General features: G+C 34.6%; 1 pseudogene; it reads left to right on the top strand.

The window, feature by feature from the left end:
- Window positions 1-1235: 1235 nt before the first annotated feature.
- On the top strand, window positions 1236-4617 carry LOC145104888 (putative 2' cyclic ADP-D-ribose synthase BdTIR pseudogene; annotated as a pseudogene).
- Window positions 4618-23189: the final 18572 nt, after the last annotated feature.

Here is a 23189-nt window from a genome sequence, read left to right on the forward strand (position 1 = left end):
GTCAAATTTAAAGATATAACTTTATAAGTAAAAGTAAAAATATTATTTTAAAATTGAAATTTAGTATATATTTATGATTAAACTTTAGGTTTGATATTTATTTAACCTTATTAACCAACTTATAATAATTATTAGGAAAACACTACAATTAATCACTTTTAACTATTTACAAAATATTTTTTGGGTTGTTTAAGTTAAACTAAAATTTATATTTAAATTGACCCTGTAATGTTATATTCAAATTAATAATTTATGTACTTTATACAAATTGTTCCAAAATTGTATCTTTAAAATGATAATAGTTTACATCCAACAATATATTAAAACTAATAAATTAAGTATAATATGTTAAAAGTTAAAAACATCACTTAATAAATCGAAGCAAATATATTATTTTAATATTAAAATTTAGTTTATATATGATTACACTTTAGGTTTGATATTTATTTAACCTTATTAATCAACTAATAATTATTATTAGAAAGAAATTGAAAAGTTATGAGAATTTCAAATGAATATGGTGAAAGGAAAAATGCATGGAAGTTTCAAATGAATGTGGTGAAAGGAAAAATACATGGGAGTTTCAAATGAATGTGGTGAAAGGAAAAATGCTTCCTTTATAATTTTAAAATTGAAATTTAGTATATTTATAATTACACTTTAGGTTTGATATTTATTTAACCTTATTAACCAACTTATAATCATTATTAGGAAAACACTACAATTAATCACTTTTAACTATTTACAAAATATTCTTTGGGTTGTTTAAGTTAAACTAAAATTTATATTTAAATTAACCCTGTAATTGTATATTCAAATTAATAATTTATGTATTTTATACAAATTGTTCCAAAATTGTATCTTTAAAATGATAATGGTTTACATCAAACAATATATTAAAACTAATAAATTAAGTATATTATGTTAAAAGTTAAAAACATCATTTAATAAATAGAAGTAAAGATATTATTTTAATATTGAAATTTAGTTTATATATGATTACACTTTAGGTTTGATATTTATTTAACCTTATTAACCAACTTATAATTACTATTAGAAAGAAATTGAAAAGTCATGAGAGTTTCAAATGAATGTGGTGAAAGCAAAATGTATGAGAGTTTCAAATGAATGTGGTGAAAGGAAAAATGCATGAGAGTTTCAAATAAATGTTGTGAAAGGAAAAATGTTTCCTTTATAATATAGTATGATATGTATGTATATATATATATATATATATGTATAAATTAGTGAAAAAATATTATGTCAAAGTTATTGTCAATAAAATGACAATTATAAACATATATTTTTCAATATTCTAACAATTTATTTTTAACATATGCCACGCAACACACGTGAATTTGTCTAGTTATGTATATATAGGGGGGACCACTATATTTTGTTTGTTTAAAATTATGGATTCTTTAGTCAAAGGTATAAAATATAAAAAAATTTGATTGTTTTAGGATGGGTTGTCCTTTTTTAGAAGGGATAATGACTTAAACGGGTAATGTATTTTTTGATTTGTATACATTTGGTCACTGAGTTTTTTTTCGTCCACATTTACCTCCTTAAACTTGTTAAACTGTACACATTCAATCCTTATGACCCGCTACTCTAGGTTAGCTGGTAAAAATGACTTAATAGGGTAATATATTTCTCACTTTGTACACATTTAGTCCTTAATTTCTTTTTAATTTTTTTTTGCAAAATAAGTCAATTTTGTTTTTGTACTCATTCAATACTTATGAATGATTTCTTTAGGTTTTTCTCACGAAATCTTACGTATGACATTAATTAATGAGGTGTTTGAGCCTTTTGATGCATATGTCCATTGTGATCTCGATTATTTGGTTGCTTAGATCATGTGTTCTGAACGTCATAATTTCTTCATATGATCTCGGATATTAACGATCTTTATATACATGCGTTCGTATTTTAGTCTACTACAACTTTCATTTAGTCCCATTAAAAAATAATATATTTTAAGTTACAATTTTTGTATCCATATGCAGGGGCGGATTTAGCCTGGTCCTGGTGTTGCACCGACAAACACCTGTTTTTTCTGTCTGCAGTAGAAAGGTTTTCGATTTTTTTTCGTTTATACCTTTTTCTCATGTATTAGTAATGCCTATTTCATCTCGGCAACACCTACTATATATTTCTGCGTCTGCCCCTAACCATACGTTTTTTATGAATGCATGTATGGATGTTTTTTTTATTTTTATAAAATCGTAAGTAAAAATATATAAATTTTAACAGGAGTAATCTTAATGAAAAAATGAACATGTGGATATAAAGATCGTTAAAATCTTATATCGTATAAAGAAGTTACGACGTTCAGAACACAATACCTAAGCCAAACCAAAAGACCTACGCAACCAAGTAGTCGAGATCGTTTTGGACATAAGTATCAACAACCCTAAACACCTCATAAATGATTGTCCCACGTAAGATGTCGTGAGAAAAACCTAAAAAAATCATTCATAAGTACTGAATGAGTACAAAAAAAAAGATTTATTTTGAAACAAAGAAATGTTAAGGAATAAATATGTACAGAAATATTAATGACTAAATATGTACAAAATGAAAAATATATTATCTTATTAAGTCATTTTTGCTGCTAACTTGGAGTAACCGGTCATAATGACTGAATGTGCACAGTTTAACAAGTTGAAGGGGTAAACGTGGACGAAAAAAAAAATTTTAATGACAAACTGTGTACAAATCGTAAAATACATTACCCTTTTAAGTCATTATCCATTTTTAGTATCCATAAAAAAAACATCTTGTGATATTTGATTTATCTACTCCGTATCAAAAACTGAATTATCTTGCGGAAAATAGAAATTCAATGTTTTTCCACATGTATATTTTCAAGTCCACATTCCATTTGCTTGTATAACAAGATGAATTTTTGAACAAGTCAAATCTATTCTCAATAATTTGAATTAATTTCTTACATGTGGATCAGTGGATAATACTACTTTAGCTTAACGAATATAATATGTTCTAGGTTTCAATGTGGTAACGTATCAATCAAAAATATTTCTTAGTAATTACAAACTTTAATTGAAAATGCTATCTGTAAGATCATTAATTCAAACGAATATACATATATGGTGCGTTTAATCCAGAAAAGATATTAATAAGATTTATAGCTCTGTTTATTATTCTATTCGGTTTTAATTTAATAATTAGTTCCCGTGTTTGAAGGTTTTTAACACCAAAAGAGTCAAAATAATCAAACCACTTTACTCTTACTATATATACTTTTCTACGATTTTGTCTCCGAAAATTCTAAATTCAAGATTAGTTTCTTTCTTTCTCTATAAATACCCATTTCACCGAAACAAAATCTGATTCAAGTGATTCAACAGACACATACAACTCTCCATTTAACAAATTACAAATTTTGACTCAGTTTTAGTTTTCCATGCAACGTTCAATTTCCTCATCAAAGAATGTTTACCGCAATATCATCCACTACCAAAAACCACCGACTGCCCCTATAGTCCCCCCGAAGCAACAACCATGTGAAGTTTTCATTAACCACCGTGGGATCGACACCAAGAAGTGCGTTGCAGGACTTTTGTATAATCATCTCAGGAGGTTAAGATTGCAACCGTTCTTGGACAGCAAGAATATGAAACCAGGTGATAAATTATTCGATAAAATCGACACTGCCATCAGCGAATGTAAAGTTGGTGTTGCAGTTTTTTCTCCTCGGTATTGTCAATCGTATTTTTGCTTGCATGAACTGACACGTATTATGGAGGCTAAGAAGAAGGTTATTCCGGTTTTTTGTGATGTTAAACCATCGGAGCTTACTATTAAAGACAACTGGAGGCGCCCTAAGCACGAGATAGATAGTTTCCAATCCGCTCTCGAGGAGGCTAAGTACACCGTTGGCCTAACTTTCGATTCTTCAAACGGGTAAACACTTCAAACCCATTACTTATGTTTAATACAAGTCACAATACATCATGCATGGAGAGGCTTAGAAACATTGTTTGAAAACGTAAAAAACAAAAAGTAACATTATTTTCTGATTATTTTAATCATGAGCAGATCGTTAAATGTGAACCAAGAGACCACGCTTGTGTATCCATACGCCCTTCGTTAGCCATTTTATGTTATTGGCATTAATTCATATTGCATGAAATATATATTGATGCATTAAAACGGCTATTGAAATGCATCAAATATAGGATTACGCTTTAGTGCGTGAAATATAGGAATGGTATGTTAATTTGCTTCCATAGCAAAGCAATGTACATGCAAAACATTGATTGAAATTAAACGCACCAAGATTTTGTAATGAGACGACAAGTCACAATGGGACAATGGGATTTGATCGAGATACTTAAGAAGTTGCGCATGACAGAAAGTCAAGGACAAAAAGTAGGATTCGAAAACTATAAAAGAATTATACATAACCGTTATCTTATATTTATTAACATTTGAAAATTTTAAGCTGTTCATCTTAATTAACTAACTTTGCTGTTGGATGCATGTAGGGATTGGCCAGGATTTTTGATGAGTGCGACTGAAGCGATCATCGAGAACTTAATAGAGGTGGAAGAGGAAAAGCAGCAAAAAATAATTCGGGAAATTTGATTGGTGAATGCAAATATTGAGAAAATCAATTAACCATAAAATTAATTTAATCATTCATTAATTTAATTAATTTGGATATAAATTTTTCTTCATTTGTAACTTCTCAATATATATATTGAACTAGGCAAATCGCCGCGCGTTACGCAGAAACACCTATATAGTTGAAATATTTACAAATATATGTTTTTTTAAATATAATAATAACGTTGTTGTTAAATTTGATATAATAATTTGTATACTAAATTGATATAATATATTGATTATTTTGAATTATATGATAATATATACATCTATTATAACTGTATAATGTCAACCGTTTGAATGAATTCTACTCGTGAGTTACCCATGAATAAAATTAAATATAATATATGACTTAATGTTATTTATAGTTTTTGATATTGTTAATTAATTTTTTAAAATTTATTTTCTTAACGTTTTAATTTCTATCATTATAATTATTTAAAACATCAGACATTGTTTTTTGATTTTAAAGATAACAATATAATCATTTATATAGAGTTATTTTTAACTATTGTTATTGTCTGTTATTTTAAGCTACATATTTGAAAACTTTTAACGATTATACAAATATCTTTAGAAAATATTTTAGTTATATTGATATTATAATTTAGTTTTTGCATTTAACACTACAACTTATCACTTTTAATTATTCACAAAATATTCATTGGGTTTTTTAAGTGGAAGTGAAATTTATATTTAAGTTGTCACTATAATGTTATATTTAAATTAACAGTTTAAGTATTTTGTCCAAACTGTTCCAAAGTTGTAGCTTTAAATTGATAACTGTTTACATACAACAACATATTAAATCTAATAAGTTAAGTATAATATGTTCAAAGCTAAAGACATAACTTTATAAGTAAAATTAATATATATTATTTTAATATTGAAATTTAGTTTATTTATGATTAAACTTTAGGTTTGATATTTATTTAACCTTATTAACCAAATTATAATCATTATTAGAAAGACATTACAATTTATCAATTTTAACTATATACAAAATATTATTTGGGTTGTTTAAGTTAAACTAAAATTTATATTTAAGTTGGTCCTGTAATGTTATATTTAAGTTTATAATTTAAAAATTTTATACAAATTGTTCAAAAGTTATAGCTTCAAAATGACAATGGTTTACATCCAACAATATATTAAAACTCATAAATTATGTATAATATGTAAAAAGTTCAAAAAACATAACTTTATAAGTAGAAGTAAAGATATTCTTTTAATATTGAAATTTAGTTTATATATGATTACGCTTTAGGTTTGATAATTATTTAATCTTATTAACCAACTTATAATCATTATTAGAAAGAAATTGAAAAGTCATGGGAGTTTCAAATGAATGTGGTGAAAGGAAAAATGCATGAGAGTTTCAAATGAATGTGGTGAAAGAAAAAATGCTCCCTTTATAATATAGTATGATATGATATGATATGATATGATGATATGATGATTACGTTTCATCTCTTTTGTTCAGAATTATGATATCTTCAATAATCAATAAAATTTTAAAGTGTTTGTTACTAGTCACTTTTGTATTCCGGAGAATTTTTAAAGTTTGTACAGGGAAAAGTAAAGTTACGCCGCCGGAACAAACCATTAAAACTATTCCCATCGGCATTATGTTCTCATCAAGATCATTACATCGCACGCAATTCCTCATATAAAACGCGTGTAACTCATCATCTGACGAAGATGAAATTGTTTCAAGTTTGAACACAAAATCTAATCCATCATATCCCTTAAGCATAAAATGTTCTTATTTTAATAAATGAATTAGACCAATTGAGAATAGCCCAATTGGTAGAGGCATAACCTCTTAGTATGGGAGAATAGGGATGTCAGGGTTCGATCCTTGGTACTAACATGAATTGGAGTATTAACACTAACATCTAACCAGTCAAGCTGTTGTTAAAAAAAATGAATCATGTTTAATAATATGCCCCACCATTACAAACTTAAATACTGAAAATATCGGCACTCTGGTGGTCTATTCTAAAAAAACCAGCCAAAAATCATTTTTATTCGCGTAGCATATATCCTTTATATCCTCTATATCTAAATAAAGCTAACAAGAATTTAGCGATACACCCTATTTAAAGAATGAAATTCTTTTTGTAAATTCATCTGTAATTCTTCGATTCTTCGGGGTCGACTTTCAATTAAGATTTTTGGAAATCCCATATAGATTATGTTTTGGATCATGTCGATTCTTTTTTGAATCTCTATACGTGCAATTCCCTCGACGCCAGAAGTTGTTTTCATATTTTTTGTACATAATTATGGATATAAGTTCTTATTTTTTTTATCTTCTTGCAGACCCTCAGAATAATTTTTTGGTTGTGCGAACCAAAGGGAATGATGACCATGGGTTGTACCAAGTCTGAAACCAATTGGATTTATTTTTTGTCCCATGTTCCCCCATTACTACGCATATCATAATACGACATACTTGTATATCTTCAAATCCCGTCTTCTCCATTATCGTATCAACCCGTTAGGATTTCCTATGTATGTCCATATATCTAGGGTTTTTATTAGCCCCAAAGGTGTTGAAATTGAAGTGATATAACTTGGTAATGCCGATAACCACACACACAACCATTATCACAACAATCCACCATTAACACCACTATCATGTACCACTCACCACCATCGCACCAATCATCATCACACGCACTACCTATCACCCTCTTCGTCTCCTCCTTCTGATTTTGCTTTGTGTTTATTGCAGGTTACATGAAATAAACGTTATCGAGTGTTTGTTTTCTTATTTTTCGAGCAGGTAAGGCAATCAACATCTCGAGTTTTTACTCTTTCACCTATTTAGGTTCTTTATTTCTTTTCGTATGTTGGTTCTTATGAGACACTATACCGTTCACAACAAGAAATACAGTCATTACCGATGACACCTTTAGCGGCGATGCAAGCGACAACGACGACACTCGAAAGTGTCGTCGCTATTGCTTGCGTCGCCGCTATAGGTTTTGCCGGTAATGCCTGGTAACCATGATCCGTGTGAGTGTTTTTGGACGAACCCAAGTCGTTGATTAGTTTCATCTATCTAATGGTTGGAAATCAATTGATAATCAAAAAAAAAGAAATAGCAGCAACTGGTGTGGCCGCTAGTACCAAATAAAATGCACCGAACATTTCCTCTATGCTAAAACCATCCATGACATGAAATTCTACACCATAATGACATTTTCAACATGCAACATAGAACCAATGTTGCTCATTCTAAATAACTATTATTTTCCTAACCAACACTAAATGTGTTTCCAAATAACAAAAAAAAAATAACTTTAGTAATGGAAATTATATGAAAATTAATATTTATTACCTCTTCAAATTCCCTAAGAGCAATGGCCAACATCATTTGGTAAACATGGGCAAATTCCTCGAAGGTTAAATCATACAAAATTTTCTATATTTTGAACATGTCTATATTGTTTTCAAAATCCAGAAATTTCTCCATATGTCGAGTTAACAATGAACCTTGTCCTAGAAAAACATTTAGTCACCACAAAGTGGCCTTTTACAAGCAGATTTGGGCAAACTTATAAAAAGTTAAATTTGAAACCTCATTCTTTTAACGAACCATTACATCTTACATATACGAACTAACATTGCCATTGGCGAACTTTACCAAGATGGATGACCGACAACACATGTTCATCACTAGAAAAATATTAATCACAGATGCAAATTCTCCGACAGGTTCACCTCACAAAGTACAACGAATATGATCCAATCTAGACAACAAACAACCATTGACATTAGTTTACATCTTATGATTCATCCCAAAAAAGTAAATATAATTGTAGAGCTAATTTTGTATTCCCCGAAATCATTTAATAAAGGGAAAATGACATATACGCCTTATAGACTTTTTAGGGTTAACTCTTTTAGTCACTTAACTTTTTAAGTGGCTTTATGAGGGAACAAACTTGTGGTCTACCTGTCTTTTTAGTCCTCTTGACTTGCTATAACCGGTTTGAGTGTCACATACCCAAAACTTGGGCCCTCCCTTTTTCTTCCTGCCGAGCAACACCACCACAAACACCCATGTGTGAGCTGCTTCTACCCTCAAACACCAGATCGGCCATGACGATGGCCAAATCGAAGTTGAAGGCCACCGGAAATCGACCTCCCCACCTCCTTCTGTTGGTCTTTGCAGCCTTCCCATCACCGATCTGCCTCTTTCCCCTTCGTATTCCAGCTGGTCGGACTGGAAGGCAAAAATCTAGAGGTCACCAGAACAATCCCTACGGTTATTGCTATCATTTTCAGTCTCTACAACGTCGATTTAAAAGCTTGATCTCCGGAAATCGGTTTTTGTCCCACCCTCCACCTTACCGGTAGACTTCAAAGACAAACACCCCCTTTGAAGCCGTTGATTCGTCTTGGCCCTTTTCCTTTCACGTTTTGTGCTAGACAAATAAGACAAACGAGAGCATGGTATAATTTCCTTGACATTTGATTTTGCGATGAATAGGGTTTGATGGAGTGAGGGCTAGTCAAAAGCACCGCCATCAAAGAAGCCTCCTTGAACTCTCCAAATTAAAGAATTCAAACAGAGCACAGTTGGTGATGTGGCAAGTTTGGTCAACAAATTGGAAAAATTCAAAGTCAAGGGGAATTGGTCAACAAATGCCAATGTGGAAAAGGGGTAACCGAGTGACCCCTTCACTTTGGCCAAAAGGACTTAATCGACCCGACAAAAAGGACTTGGTTCCCTCATAAAGCCATCAAAATAGTTTAGGGACTAAAAGGGTAAACCCTAGAAACTTCATAAGACGTATGAGTCATTTTTCCTTTAATCAAACGACACCTTCTTACTAAGCCGAACATCTTTCATAATTAACATCAAATCATTATACCCTATCACGATACCAATGACATCTGTAAATAAATCACCACACATATTAGATGTATGGGAGCAAAACATAAAATGAAAAGAGGTCGTGCGTTCTCGATAACAATGGCTACTTACCAATTGACACTCCTCCCTAATGTCACCAAAAACGATATCTCAAAACTTAAAAAAAAATTGAACTCAAAGCATTCAGGAAGCTAGTTTCCATGGCCTTTAGAGACATGTTTTTATGAAAAATTATTCAAAATTATGGCTTGCCATTTTCAAATGGGAAAAAATATCATCATAAAGAATTTCGAAAAAACATACATGTAACGTCCCTCTTTTCAACATAAAATTTTCATTTTTATTTATTCAATATATTAGAGTATAATTACATTATGCGGAAAACATGATGCGAATGCGCGTGTGTACTGTCAAACCTTGCCCTTTTCACGAATCCATGAAGTACCTGAAAAACATTTATAATCAACAGGGTAAGCACGAAGCATAGTGAGTTTTCCAAAATACCATATACCACAATATATATACATGCATAAAACAATGTCTCACGACCTTTTGTCGATCCACCAATTGGCTCACAACCTTTCGCCGATCCACCAATAATATGTGTATCTAGACTTACGTCCTACCTGCCATTTCGTCGTTAACACTCGAGTCTATAGGCTCCTGACCTGTCATCGTTTCGCCATCAACCCCTACTCTAACCGTAACAAATAATTCAAGTACAATAACACTTAATCACATAAAGGCTATACTTTGGTTCTACTAGTACAGGCACATGAAAACTATAATTCTACTAACTTCAAGTACACTAACATTAACCACATTGAGACCGAGATTATAAGTTACCCTGAAATCCTAATAAATGTAACTTAACTTATAGAGTTTCTAGCAACAACCGAGAAATTATGTGGGAAGAACTCCGACTCGAAAGCTTCATTTCGTTGGACTCTCCAGCGAATCAGAGCCCTGCTAAATACTTTTAAAGTCTAGGGAAAAGCTGGACCAAAAAGGAGGGAAACGTTTAAGAGAGAAGGAGATTGAAAGTTATGTGAAATGAATGAACATCGATAACATATTTATAGCTGCCAGGGAGGCGCGTCGCACCGCTCTCCGTAGGCGCGTCGTGCCCTCTGATGACTGTTATATGTTGCCTCGCTTCCATGTGTCACAATTCTGGTGGTCCACACCGCCCTTCTAGAAGGTAGGTGCGTCGCCTACGCGCTCCGCGCGCACAAGTTTATGTTTTTCTAAAATTCGTATCTTTCTCATTCGACCTTTGTTTTCAACGTTCTTTATATCCACGCGTAGCTATCGACTAGTAATATAACTTTCATTTAGATTTCGTCAGCTAATTCTCAGTTTATTTTTATGGTTATATTTTTAAAAAGCTTAGAATGTTAAAACCCATATGAAAATCATAACTCTTCAATACGGCATCCGTTATCGACTGTCTTTATATCGATGGGTTCATATTCACAAGATATTCAACTCCCGTTTATATTGTTATAGAAAACGATCAATCGATTTGAATTTTGATTTTCGTGTCCACATTGTTGTGTCGAAACTTCGAAAAATAGTAACTTCTTCATACAAAGTCATATTTGGACGTTCTTTATATGCACGCTCTCGCTTTTACGATTAGTATAATTTTTTTTTTAGATTATTTAAACTAATAGGTAACCTATCTCCGGTTCACGTTTTACGACACGCTTTGTCGTATAGGGCTAAACGTGAAACTTTGAAGAATCATACATTCTTCATACGAAGTTAGATTCAAGCATTCTATATATCTACGGAAATTGTATTGACATCTACTACATGTTTATGATGTTTATATTGGCTAAAAAGTAATATTCTTCTACGTCGAATTTTATAAACAAATGGTTTATATCAAATCATACTGAAAGGTGAAAATGAGATTTTACAATACACTACTACAAAATGAGCCAAAATAGCATTTTTTTGAATAAGTGTTGAATTAACATATCTAATGCAACACCATATCTTCAAGTGTTCCATATTAGGATGCTTGAATTCGAATAGAGATGGTCTGAGTAATGCTTGTGTGCAAAACCAATAATAAAAGATTATCACCCTACTACTACCTTCCACTCAGGTAGGAACTGTTAAGCAGGAAAAGAGGTGAAAGTTGATAATTATTGAAAATACTTCAAAGCTCAAATGTGTATGCACCTTCAAGTCCAGTGGTTATTACACCTTGATAAACGACTTAATTTTGAGAAGCAATTCTCGTGTACTCTTCCTTTGTAGCTTCAAAATCTAGCAATCAACTTGTGATTTTCCACTTTAAAATCTCACTGAATAATGGAATTAAGTAGTTGCGATTAGCTGCATCAAATTATTATCCCACCAACTTATTTAACTTGAAAAACCTTGAGAGATTAGGAATTGAACATGTATTATAACCTTTCGCTTCTATTAGCCCCTTTATCAAACTTTCACAACTGAGCACATACAAAATGTAACAGAAATTTTTGTTTATTTGGAACAAGGTACAAGTTCATATATTCCACAATAGTTTAATGAAAGTGACCATTTGTTGATGAGCTCCAACTTGGTGTTAAAAATGGAGATCGGGTCACCAATATAACCACTTTCTATGAATGAATGTCGCCATAGTCACCCCGAAGCAACAACCATGTGAATTTCTGATTAACCACCGTGGGGTCGACACCAAGAAGTGCGTTGCAGGAATTTTGTATAATCATCTCATGAGCTTAAGATTGCAACCATTCTTGGACAGCAAGAATATGAAACCCGATGATAAATTATTCGATAAAATCGACACTGCCATTAGCGAATGTAAAGTTGGTGTTTCAGTTTTTTCTCCTCGGTATTGTCACTTTTCTTTTTGATTGAATGAACTGGCATCAACGAATTTAAATTTGGTGTTGCGAATGTTAATAACATTTACCCCTAATTAATTCAAGAGACACCGCTAATGCTTATGCGCCGCCGCTAAAGGTGTTTGCAATTAATATCCCAAATCTATCATGTTTTCTCCATTTCACAATGATGAGGATTTCAGCTACCGTCTGCTCCTTCCTTGTTCACCACCATCACCAGAGTTCCACCTTAAGGTAAATGTCCCTAATTATAACCCCTTCCTCATATCCCCTGATTCCTCCTCCTCCGGAATTCAACATTGATGAAAACATGCAACACATCATCTTGGTCCTCAACAAGCAACAAGATAAGGGCAAAAAGCCCATCTTCGAATTTCAAAGTTCCGAAAAGACCACCAAGAAGCCTGATGGTTGGTCTCAGGAACAGATCGCTCAAGCTCTTGAAAAGAGCATCTTAATTCAAGTTCTGAAAGATAACCCCAATCCAATGCTAGGTCTTTCTCCGCTCTGCAAGGAAGGAATAATTCATGATATATATATCGTTCCTTTCATGTATTATGATCTCCCAACTCAGGATTCAGACCAACTTGATCTACCCATCTCTCCATACGACAAGTTTTATATCAAATTCGCTACTCTCCACCCAGAAGATGATCCTCAAGTGATCAGCCGAACTGAAAAAGAACGTTTGAAGACTTTCTACTCCCTGAACGCACGTCCCCAAAAGGAAGTGTGGTCTCGGAAGAGAATAACTAAGATCTCTGGGTTTGGAAGGAAAGTATTGAAGAAGTTTGATTTGGATTGCCTCTTACATCGCTTTTATGTGTATCGGAACAAAAAAACATAGCTCACCATCACGGACGCCAATTTCCCAGTCATCAATCCTAATGATATCTTAACCACTGATGCTCATTTCCGAACGTGTCAAGACAGTCAGATGAGCATGGCTGCATATAGCGCTGCAATGAGTTATTGAAGGATTATGTCGCTAAATTCTGTAGATGTGACTTCGAATTGGCTCACTTGTTCGGAACTAAAAAGTTCTTGGCAAGTATTGACTATTAACTGCCAGAAGTTGAATTGGCTCACAGGTTTCTGTTCTTGTTCGTGTTCGTGCAAACATATACAAATCACAAAAAATAGGTCTTATTGCTCATTTTATTGGTATATACTTTGTTTTGTAATACTATCTTAGTGTACACTCCACTTTCTTAGGTTTCATGACCAATATCAAATCCAAGTCGTCCTATGCTTAAGCCTCTTTCTAAAAATTTGTTTTGTTAAGGTCAGTCTCAAAATAATTAATGGTTGTATCTATATATGATGATGATGATGGAGAATATGTATCATGTATTTTTATTTTTGGCAGAACAAAGGGAAATCAGTGTCACTAAAACAATGAAAGACGCTCTTGTATTGCTTCATTCACTAAGTTCATTTCACTGCTTTCATTAACAGTGATGTAAATTTTAGATTACTCATAATTTGTGAAAACATGTTGCTTGTTACTGGTAAATCGGAAGAACTTTTAAAACAAATCAAGATCTGATGGTTTTTTGTTTATTATAACATCCTACTTCGAAGATTTTCCTTTTTAACAATGTACATTGAGAAATCCTACCAAATTATAGCTTATTCTTTCCATTATTTCAATTACAACATTGTACTTTATAAAGTTTTCTGATTAAAACATTGTACTTACAAATTCTACCTTTTATATTCATGGTTTAATAGTATGTTGAATATGAACGTATGCAAGAGGAGATAAGTGAGGAGAAATTTTGATTCATGATTATTGTGTTGATTATTGTAAGCTAGACATTTCTACCCTTGTCGTGTGTGGTGGATGTTGTTGATTATGGTATGTTGGACATTTACCCCTAGTGTAGGTGACGAAGAGGCTGAACAATGGACAAGTTTTTGTATTAGATAGTAGATATCTATAAAGTTTAGAAAACAAGATGCAAAACAAAATAATCAAAATAACTCCTTGATTAATTGGAAACTAACTCAAAACCAATGTTTACAATCTGTTCTCATAATCATAAAGTCTATTATGGACATGTATATATAGTCTAACAAACCAACTTGTATTATACTAGAAAACTTATGACCAACTTGCCATAAACTAGACTTTCCATAAAATAGATTGCTTGGTCTCCAAGTCCTCATCAACTTAGGATTCCAACAATCACCCCCGAATGTCACACCCCGGCCGGCGGCGGAAACACTGGACAGTGTAACGTCATTTCTTGTATCATAGCTATCAACTTCCTGAAAACACATGCATTTTAAAATACGTCAACATAAAGTTGGTGAGTTCACAGGTTTTGACTCTGAGTAAAAATAGTACTTTTTCCCAAGTTGGAAAAGTATATAATATAGTTTAAAGATATCATTTTGACTCATGCTTGTTTTCAACATATAGTATATATATCCTAGGTATAATAGTTTACTTACCAAATAAGTAGTATACCTCTAAGTCTCATATACTATGAATATAAGTGTTTGTAATTCCATACAAACGAAGGTTGCTACGTATAAATCTTATTTCAATTCTATACGAGTAAAAACCGCTACGTATAAATTTATTTCAATTCTATACGAGTAAAACCGCTACGTATAAATCTATTTCAATTCTATACGAGTAAAACCGCTACGTATAAATCTATTTCAATTCTATACGAGTAAAATCGCTACGTATAAATCTATTTCAATTCTATACGAGTATGTGTGCTAGGTATAATTATCTACTTAATATACAAGTAGTATACCTACCAGTTTCTTGTACTTAGAGTATAAGTGTTTGGGAAACTTATACTTAACATTAATACTTGTATAACGACAAAGTATAATGCTTCTAACAATTTGCTACCCTGAGTCTGTAACCGCGGCTATATGACTAGTTTCAAACCTCTTCTTGATGCTACAACTTTCGCATCTTAAGATAAGTTCCACACGCTTCATCAACGTCGGAACAATAAACAAATAAAAGGACAGTTTGTCACTCGCTTAAGCTTGGTTGTAGCTAGCAACCATGAGTGGGGTTGTCAACCCGTATCTTATTTATACACGACTTCCTCGCTCGCACGGGATTAGCGGTTACAGGTCAGAGGATTTTCCCTAAGATTTCCAATCTTAGTTGATGAATACAATAACTCATGTAGACTTGTCGAGTTCCGTTAGTTCTAGTAGTAAAATCATATTCGTGTCTAAAACCCTAAGTTATTAGACTATGCTTTAAACATTACTCCTAATATTTATAATACTTAGGGAGTATAATAGCTATATCTTTGAGTTAAAACCAAGTTTTATCTTTACATAAAACCAACAATAACAACATATAACGTTCCTAGTTTTATCTTGACATAAAACCAATAATAACAACATATAACGCTCCTAGTTTTATCTTGACATAAAACCAACAATAACAACGTATCTATCAATTAACATATAGAACTTCCGAGTACAACTCTGGAACTATATCGCACACAACATATATATTGAATCCTAAGTATAACTCAAGATCTACATTAGTATATTACTATAACAATAGCATGTTAACAAGTTTACGATAGTTATATAGATATAAATTAATTATATCCCGATTAACGAACATACTATCATATAAATATAGTATTAACTTGTATTCAATATTTAGCATGCGCTTTCCCCCGAAAACATTAAAAGTGGGGCCGTGAAACTCACCTTAGTAGTGTGATTTTATGGAATCTAACTGAAAACGTTCAGCGGTTCGCGATCACAGGGCTCGGGATGCAAGATGGATTCAGCAAAGGACAGAGGAGAGAAAAGAAATGGTGTAAGGAGAGAGGATGTCACACCCCCGAACCAGACGGCGGAATTGTCCGGGGGCTCGTGTGACTATCAATTGAATTATCATCACAATGAATATACATGAAACATAACACAATCATCACTAAACATTACATATTACAACTAGTATTGTTCACATCAAGTACATTGTCTTAAGTTACATATTCCAAAACATTAATTGTACGATGATTGATATTATACAAAATAAATCCACACACTTGAAGGTTCTTCTGCTTATCGGTTACCTGAGAATACAAGTTATTTTGAAAACGGTCAACATATATAATGTTGGTGAGTTCATAAGCATGGTTGAAATGAAATATTTTGTATTGTTTGTAAAACCCAGAAACTCCGATATTTTCTGCAAAAAGTCTAAAAAAAATGATGTGAAAGTCGAGTATAGTTGCATGTGTGAATTTCATAGTAAAAACATGTATGAGTATGCAGTCCAAATTTCTTTGTATTCTTTCTATTGTAAGTAGGAGGTATTTGAATAATAGTGTTTCCCCAGAAAATCCGATATTTTCTTATTTATAAAATGTTGCAGTCCTTGCATTATCGTATGATTTGTTTGGCAACAATATGATTTACGAGTTTTGATTTCAGTAATGTCGTGATGGTAATGGATCTCTATATGAGTCGTTATAACCATGCATGATAGTGACTGAATTTGCCTATCTTGGCATTTTTCCAAACGCCAGATTTTTTATCAAGGTTTTGTCACCCTAGACTGACCTAGTCTAACTGTAGCGAACAGCTCAGGTGTGGGGGAGTCACCCCCGTATAGATCTATACACAAACTCTCGCTCTCCCTCCAGGAGACTCTGATTATAACTATAGGCTACGGCCATACACTCGATGGTGTCAACCGACAAGTCTCACTAGATCCCAAATATTGCCACATGAATATGTATACGTTATATGTATTTAGAATTTCGAACACCTGATGATACATGAATATGAAATGATAAGGCCCAACAAACATGAAGAAAAGACAACTATGGCCCATTAGACATGTAAGTTATTTCCAGGCTTGTTAAGTATGCAATGGACATATTAAAGCCCATTAAGCATACGATGAATTATTTCAGACTAAATTAGCATGTGAATGGGCCACTAAGGCATAATAACATGTAAAGGCTAATTTAGGCCCATTAAGCATGTAATTTGATCGCGAAGGCCCAATCGACATGAAGTGATTATACTGGGCCCAATAAACATGCCTATGGATCACGAAGGCCCAATAAGCATGTACAGCGAGTACCAGGCCCAATAATCGTACCGATGTCGTATTTCGTTTGTTTGCTATAATATAGTTCATTTAGTCGAAACATTTATCCATAATGTTATAAAAAGTCCAGTGTTTTGTTATAATGATATTTTTAGTTTGATACGTCAAAATTCTATAATTTGAACCCGTATTTATTAAAATTACACTTTAGGTCCCTTAAGAACTAATTTGAACATTTAAAGGCTTATTTTTACATAAAATGTCATTTTGGTCTATTTTAATTAAAAATAACATTTTAGCCCATAAATTTATAAAAATTTATGTTTTCGCCCCAAATGTTTAGTAATTGACGGGTTTGGCCCAAAATACATATGTTGACATTTTCAGCCCATATTTGCAGAAAATTACATTTTCAGCCCTTATTTGAATAAAATGACATTTTCGGCCCAAATTTTATAAAATTAACATTTTTGGCCCAATTTTGAAATAAGTGTCATTTTCAGACCCTAAACTTGTAATTTTTCATTTTTGACTCAAGTTTTGATTAAATAACATTTTAATCCCCAAAAATTGATATTTTCGCAATTTGGGCCCAAAAAGCCGTAAGGCCCAAATTAAGGCCCATTATGCAAAATGTTACACTTTTGGTCCTTTGGAAGGTATAGTTGTTATAAAAACTCATTTTTATACAAATGTGACCATTTTGATCCTTACAAAACCGTGAGTGGCATAAATTAACCCAATCTTTTGTTTACTTGTCAAAAATGGTCCTTATACAAGATTTTTGTTTTGTTTTTCACATCTTAGGCATGTATAACACTTTTATCCTTGTAATATGATGTTTAGAGTGTTTTAGTTTATGAATCTCACCCATTTTTGTTAGAGTTTTCGAGATTCATCAAGTTTTATCACATATTCACAACATAAACCAAGAAAATCACACATAACATGCATAAATACATAGATCTACACATAAACACTTGTATTCTCCCCCAAAAACATGTAAAAACCGAAAACAAGGGGGTATGAACTCACCTTTGCTTGGTGTTTCGTTTTTTGAAGAAGAATGGAAGAAGATGATGTGATTTTCGGCCCTAGCAAGCTTCTTGAGGGGATTTTCGAACTTAGAGGTGTTCTATGGAGTTAGATCATGAAGTAAAGCTATGTAAGAAGGAGTTCTTAACATTAAGATGGAAAGTAGATGTTTGTGTTTAATAAAAACTTACCAAAGGTTGAAAAGTTGATGAAGATGTGAGAACAAGATCTATCTGATGTGCAGGGACAATGTTTGAGAACTCAAACCTTGAGTGAATGCTTAAGATCAATGTCTGCTTGCTAATAAGTGTTCTAGTCGAGTCTGGAAAGACCAGTCAAGTCTAAGTTAATGTATTCAACAAATGATCAAGGTAAAGCTAATAAATGAAGAACAAGAAGAATATTTTAAATGAACTTAGTGAAAATGCCAAAAGTGAGTGAAAAGATCCGTTGTTGACTTGTATTGAATACTCCTATAAATAGGAGTGAAGGTTACAATGAATTAACTAGAGCACTTACATAGGACTGGACAATAGAAATGTTTCTGACATTCTGATTGTTTAAATACAACAAAATACTAAGTCCTATGAAAAGTCACATCAATACAAAGACAAATACAATAAATGTATAAAGACAAAATAAGGTAGCTCCGGATCATCAACCATTGCGGACATGAAAGTCATTCCAGAATGTCTTCTACTTCGTATCTTATTCTCATTTGGTCCGGATAGATTCTGGACCACTCTCCATCACTGACTCCGGAACACAAGTACTTCGGAACTTGACTTAGGATTGCTAGAGGTTCAGTTTCAGGTTCCAACAATCTCCCCCTAAGTGAACTTAGCAATCCATCCATTTATACTGTATCTTCCTTGATGAATGTGAAGGCCCAGAACAACCATTCTCTGACTTCAATGTATCAAGTTAGTTGACTTACAAACTTTGCCATGATCTGTTCCGGAGCATCAGACTTGGACGCCTGGGATATGAACTTCTTCAGAGCTTTGGTCGGAACTAGATGTTTGTCAAGGACTCGGAAACATTCCTTCTTGTTTGTTCTTCTTATGGTGTAGACAAACCCTAGAACCGGTTCTTCAATGGGACCATCTGCAAGAATTTCAGCTTCCGGAAGAACAAAGTCGATTTTGGCAATGAATTGTTCAGTTCCGTATAGGTGTGCAAGCTCAACATCGCGTCGGCAGAATTCCGCAACATAATCTTTCACGAAGCTCAGAGTGGCATGGTAAGCTCCCATACTAATGTCATCCTTTTGATTTTCTCTGAAGTAGGAAGCTAAAGTGAGGATGTCATTAGGATTCATGGAGGGAAAGTCAGCATCAGTAACAGTCCAGGGTGTTGGCTTGTTCCGGAGGAGGTGAAAACGGAATAGAGGACAATTGAGATCAAATTTCGTCAAAAATTTTCTTCCGAAGCCCTCGACTTTGGTAATTCTCTTCCTCGTCCACACTTCCTTAAGAGGTTGTGCGTGCTTAGAGTAGAAAGTTTCAAGTATTTCTCGCTCATTCCGGATAATCACTTCCGGATCGTTTGTGGGGGTGAAGAGGAGCAAATTTCGTGTAGAATTTGCTGTAAGGAGAGAGAGGAAGATACAGTTGAACGGAGTCATTTGTAGGAACTTCATAGTAGAAGCATGGAATGATTTCTTGAGCCTGGAGAATGCCTTCACGGCAAAGAGGAGAGATGTCACGCATCGGATCACGATTATCTTTAAGGGCTTGAATCCGGATGCTGTCCTCTAATGCCCTGTTGATTTGTTCCTGAGACCATACATGAATTTGCTTTGGAGGAGGTCTGGAATGAAAGGCTTGTTGCTCGGCAGTCATTGGTTTCTTCCCTTTGTCTCTCTGAAGAGCAGATATAACCAGCTTCATGTTTTCATCGATCATAAATTCCGGAGTGGGAATTGGAAGAGGTTCTTCCGGAATTTCATCAGGGATCCGGAGATGAGAACCCTGGTCGATCGGAGCAATCTTTGGTTCCGGAATGGGAGGCTGCATGGAAGGCGTGGCTCGGAAAGCTTGAGCAGTGAGGGAGGTTTTAGCTTTGGCCAGTTGAATGGCTTTTTGAAGAGCATCTGGCAAAGAGGATGGCCAAGAGGTTGCGGACCATATTCTCTTCTCTTCCTCAGACAGCACCTTTGGAAATATCTTCTTTAGAGCTTCAAGGCCTAGAACTCCTTTGGTGACGTATTTTTCTTCGTCGTTGTCTTATTCATCAGCAGAGGAGTTTCTTAGAAGTTCGGACACAATTTGGACTTCATCATCGGAATTCAAGTCTTCATCTCGGAGTGTGAACTCCGAGGCAGGTTTCCACGATTTACTTGGACCTTCTCTCCCTCTTGCATCGGTGGACCTCGGAACCGGTGCAAGTAACAAAGTATCCTTGAGATCGTCAAATTTGGAGAACACTTTCTGAAGGCCAATGTTAAGATGAAGAGTGAGGGTATCATAGGCTTCGGATGTTGGGGCATGAGCAACAATGTGTTTGAACATGTCACTGAGGATAGATATCATCTCATCAAACTTTCGATTCGGAACATCAACTATATTCCAAGTTGAGCGAAGAAGTTTGATGAGGACTTTTTGAATTATCATGTTCATTTCATCCTTCTTCTTGATCTCCTTCTCCATTCATTGAATCTGTTTCTCATGACGAACGTGGGTCTGCTTGATTAGATCATTGGTAGCAGCCACCAAGTCGTCATGAACTTTTAGCATGGAAGTAATGGTGTTGAGATAGTGATCAACCAGAATGTCGTATTTGGTGTCAACTTCTTCCATTGTGTGCTTGAGCCGGAGAGAGATTAATTGATCCAGTTGAGCCTCTCTTTCAGCAACAAATGGTCCGGACTGCTGGGCTATTGACTGAAGAATGGCATCAAGTTTGGAGTCAAGTCCGGAGACTTTTTAATCCATTTTATTGTTGAGCTCGGTGACGGAGGTTTCAATGGAGGAAACCTTTTTCATGGTATCCGAAACATTTGTTTGCATCTCAAGGAGAGCAAAGGGATCAACGAAGTTGCCAGCGGAAGATCCGAATTCGGAATTGGAATGAGGAGATTGAGCTTTATGAGAAGAGGGATCATTTGATGGACCAGGCTTGGTTGCAGCATCATCTTCCTGTATCTTGATATTAGAGTTGGAGGCACCATCCAGAGTCGTTGAGGAGGAGGATCTGAAGTCATAGGCAGACTTGGATGCGGATGCCCTTGATTGAAATCGGACTGAAGGCATGAAGTTTGTGTCCGGAACAGTCTTTGCTTCATCATCCAGCATGACCTCTTCGGAGAGCTCTTCATCCGGATCGGTTTGGAAGATTGTTTGGTGAGTTGTAATAGGCGGCAGTTCAGAGGTGACTTCATTTGCTGCATCGGTGTCAGAGGGAGGAACATAAGGCATATTGCTTTGGATGGCCCTGTTCCTCATGGAGATAAGAGTTGACTCCACTTGAGCTCTGGTGAGATCCGAACGTTTAGATGCGGCCCTGTTAACAAAATTTTCCCATTGGGGATCATTAGCACATGGTCACCCTGTACGCCTTCTGGGTATCAGACCAGTTGAGGCTTCCGGAGTCAGAGAGACTGCTCCAGCTCCGGAAAGCTTAGGGTCTGGAACAGGGGTTTCGGAGTGTGTGCTTGTGATAGAAACAATAGGGATATCAAATGTGACTCGTGGGTGTGTTCCAGGGGGCTGCAAGGAACTATGGTCAACACCGGCATCACCTTTTTGGGAAGGTGAGGGTAGATTATATGGAGACTCCCCGTGAGTGTGTGCAGGTGATTTTGAAGCATCGAGGGGTACCTCGGATGAGTGGGCAGGTGGGGTGTTCGGACGGCCAGAGGTATCCTGAATGTCATGAGCATCTTTCCTTGGAGAGGAAGAGCTGACTTTGGTTCTCTTTTTAGGCTTTGGCTTGGTGGGAGAACCCTTGCGTTTGGCAGCTTTCTTAACCTTAGGTCCGGACGTGGTAGGTTTGCCTCTTCCGAAGTGGGCTCAACAGAGACTGGGGCAGGTTGTGTTGGGTCAAACACAACGGAAGTCTCTAAGTGTTGTTTCAAATAAATTGAATCGGAAGGAATAATGGCCAACATGTGGTCCGAAAGTCGTCTGACCGGACCAAAAGAAGATTGGTCCGGAATGCGATAAGACTTAACTACTTTGAAAGTGACACATACCTCCGGAGGATCAGAGGAGACAGGAATTGGTTCGTTAAGCTCATTGAAGATTTGTTGAAGCGTCAGTGCCTAAAATCTAGGGCTTGAAATCTCGTTATCCTTTCTTTTGGTGGCAAATTTGCAAAAGTCTTGCCACAAAACTTCCGGAAGATCTACTGCATTTTCCCTTCCGGAGTAGATGCTGAAGATGACGTTGAGCCAGTCTTTGCTAAGCGTATATGTTCCTCCATGCTTTCCGGACAACCCTCTAATAACGAAGTGCATTAACACGGTCCAGAGTCCGGAGACAACAGTTTTCTTGAAGTCCTTTGCCCGATAATCTTGAGTATACCCAATGTAGTTCAAAAACGTCTGAAACTCTTCAGACGTTGGTTCTTGCACCTTGAAACCCTTTGGGTTTGCTTTCACACCGATCGCTTTAAGGAAGGTCGATTTGTAGATTGGGAAAGTTCTGTCACCGATAATCGTAGCCTCTAGTGCTCCAGTGTCGAGTCTGAT

The sequence above is a fragment of the Lactuca virosa genome, chromosome 4, assembly GCF_052849685.1.
Source record: "Lactuca virosa cultivar CGN04683 chromosome 4, Lactuca_virosa_CGN04683_v6, whole genome shotgun sequence".
Lineage (NCBI taxonomy): Eukaryota > Viridiplantae > Streptophyta > Magnoliopsida > Asterales > Asteraceae > Lactuca > Lactuca virosa.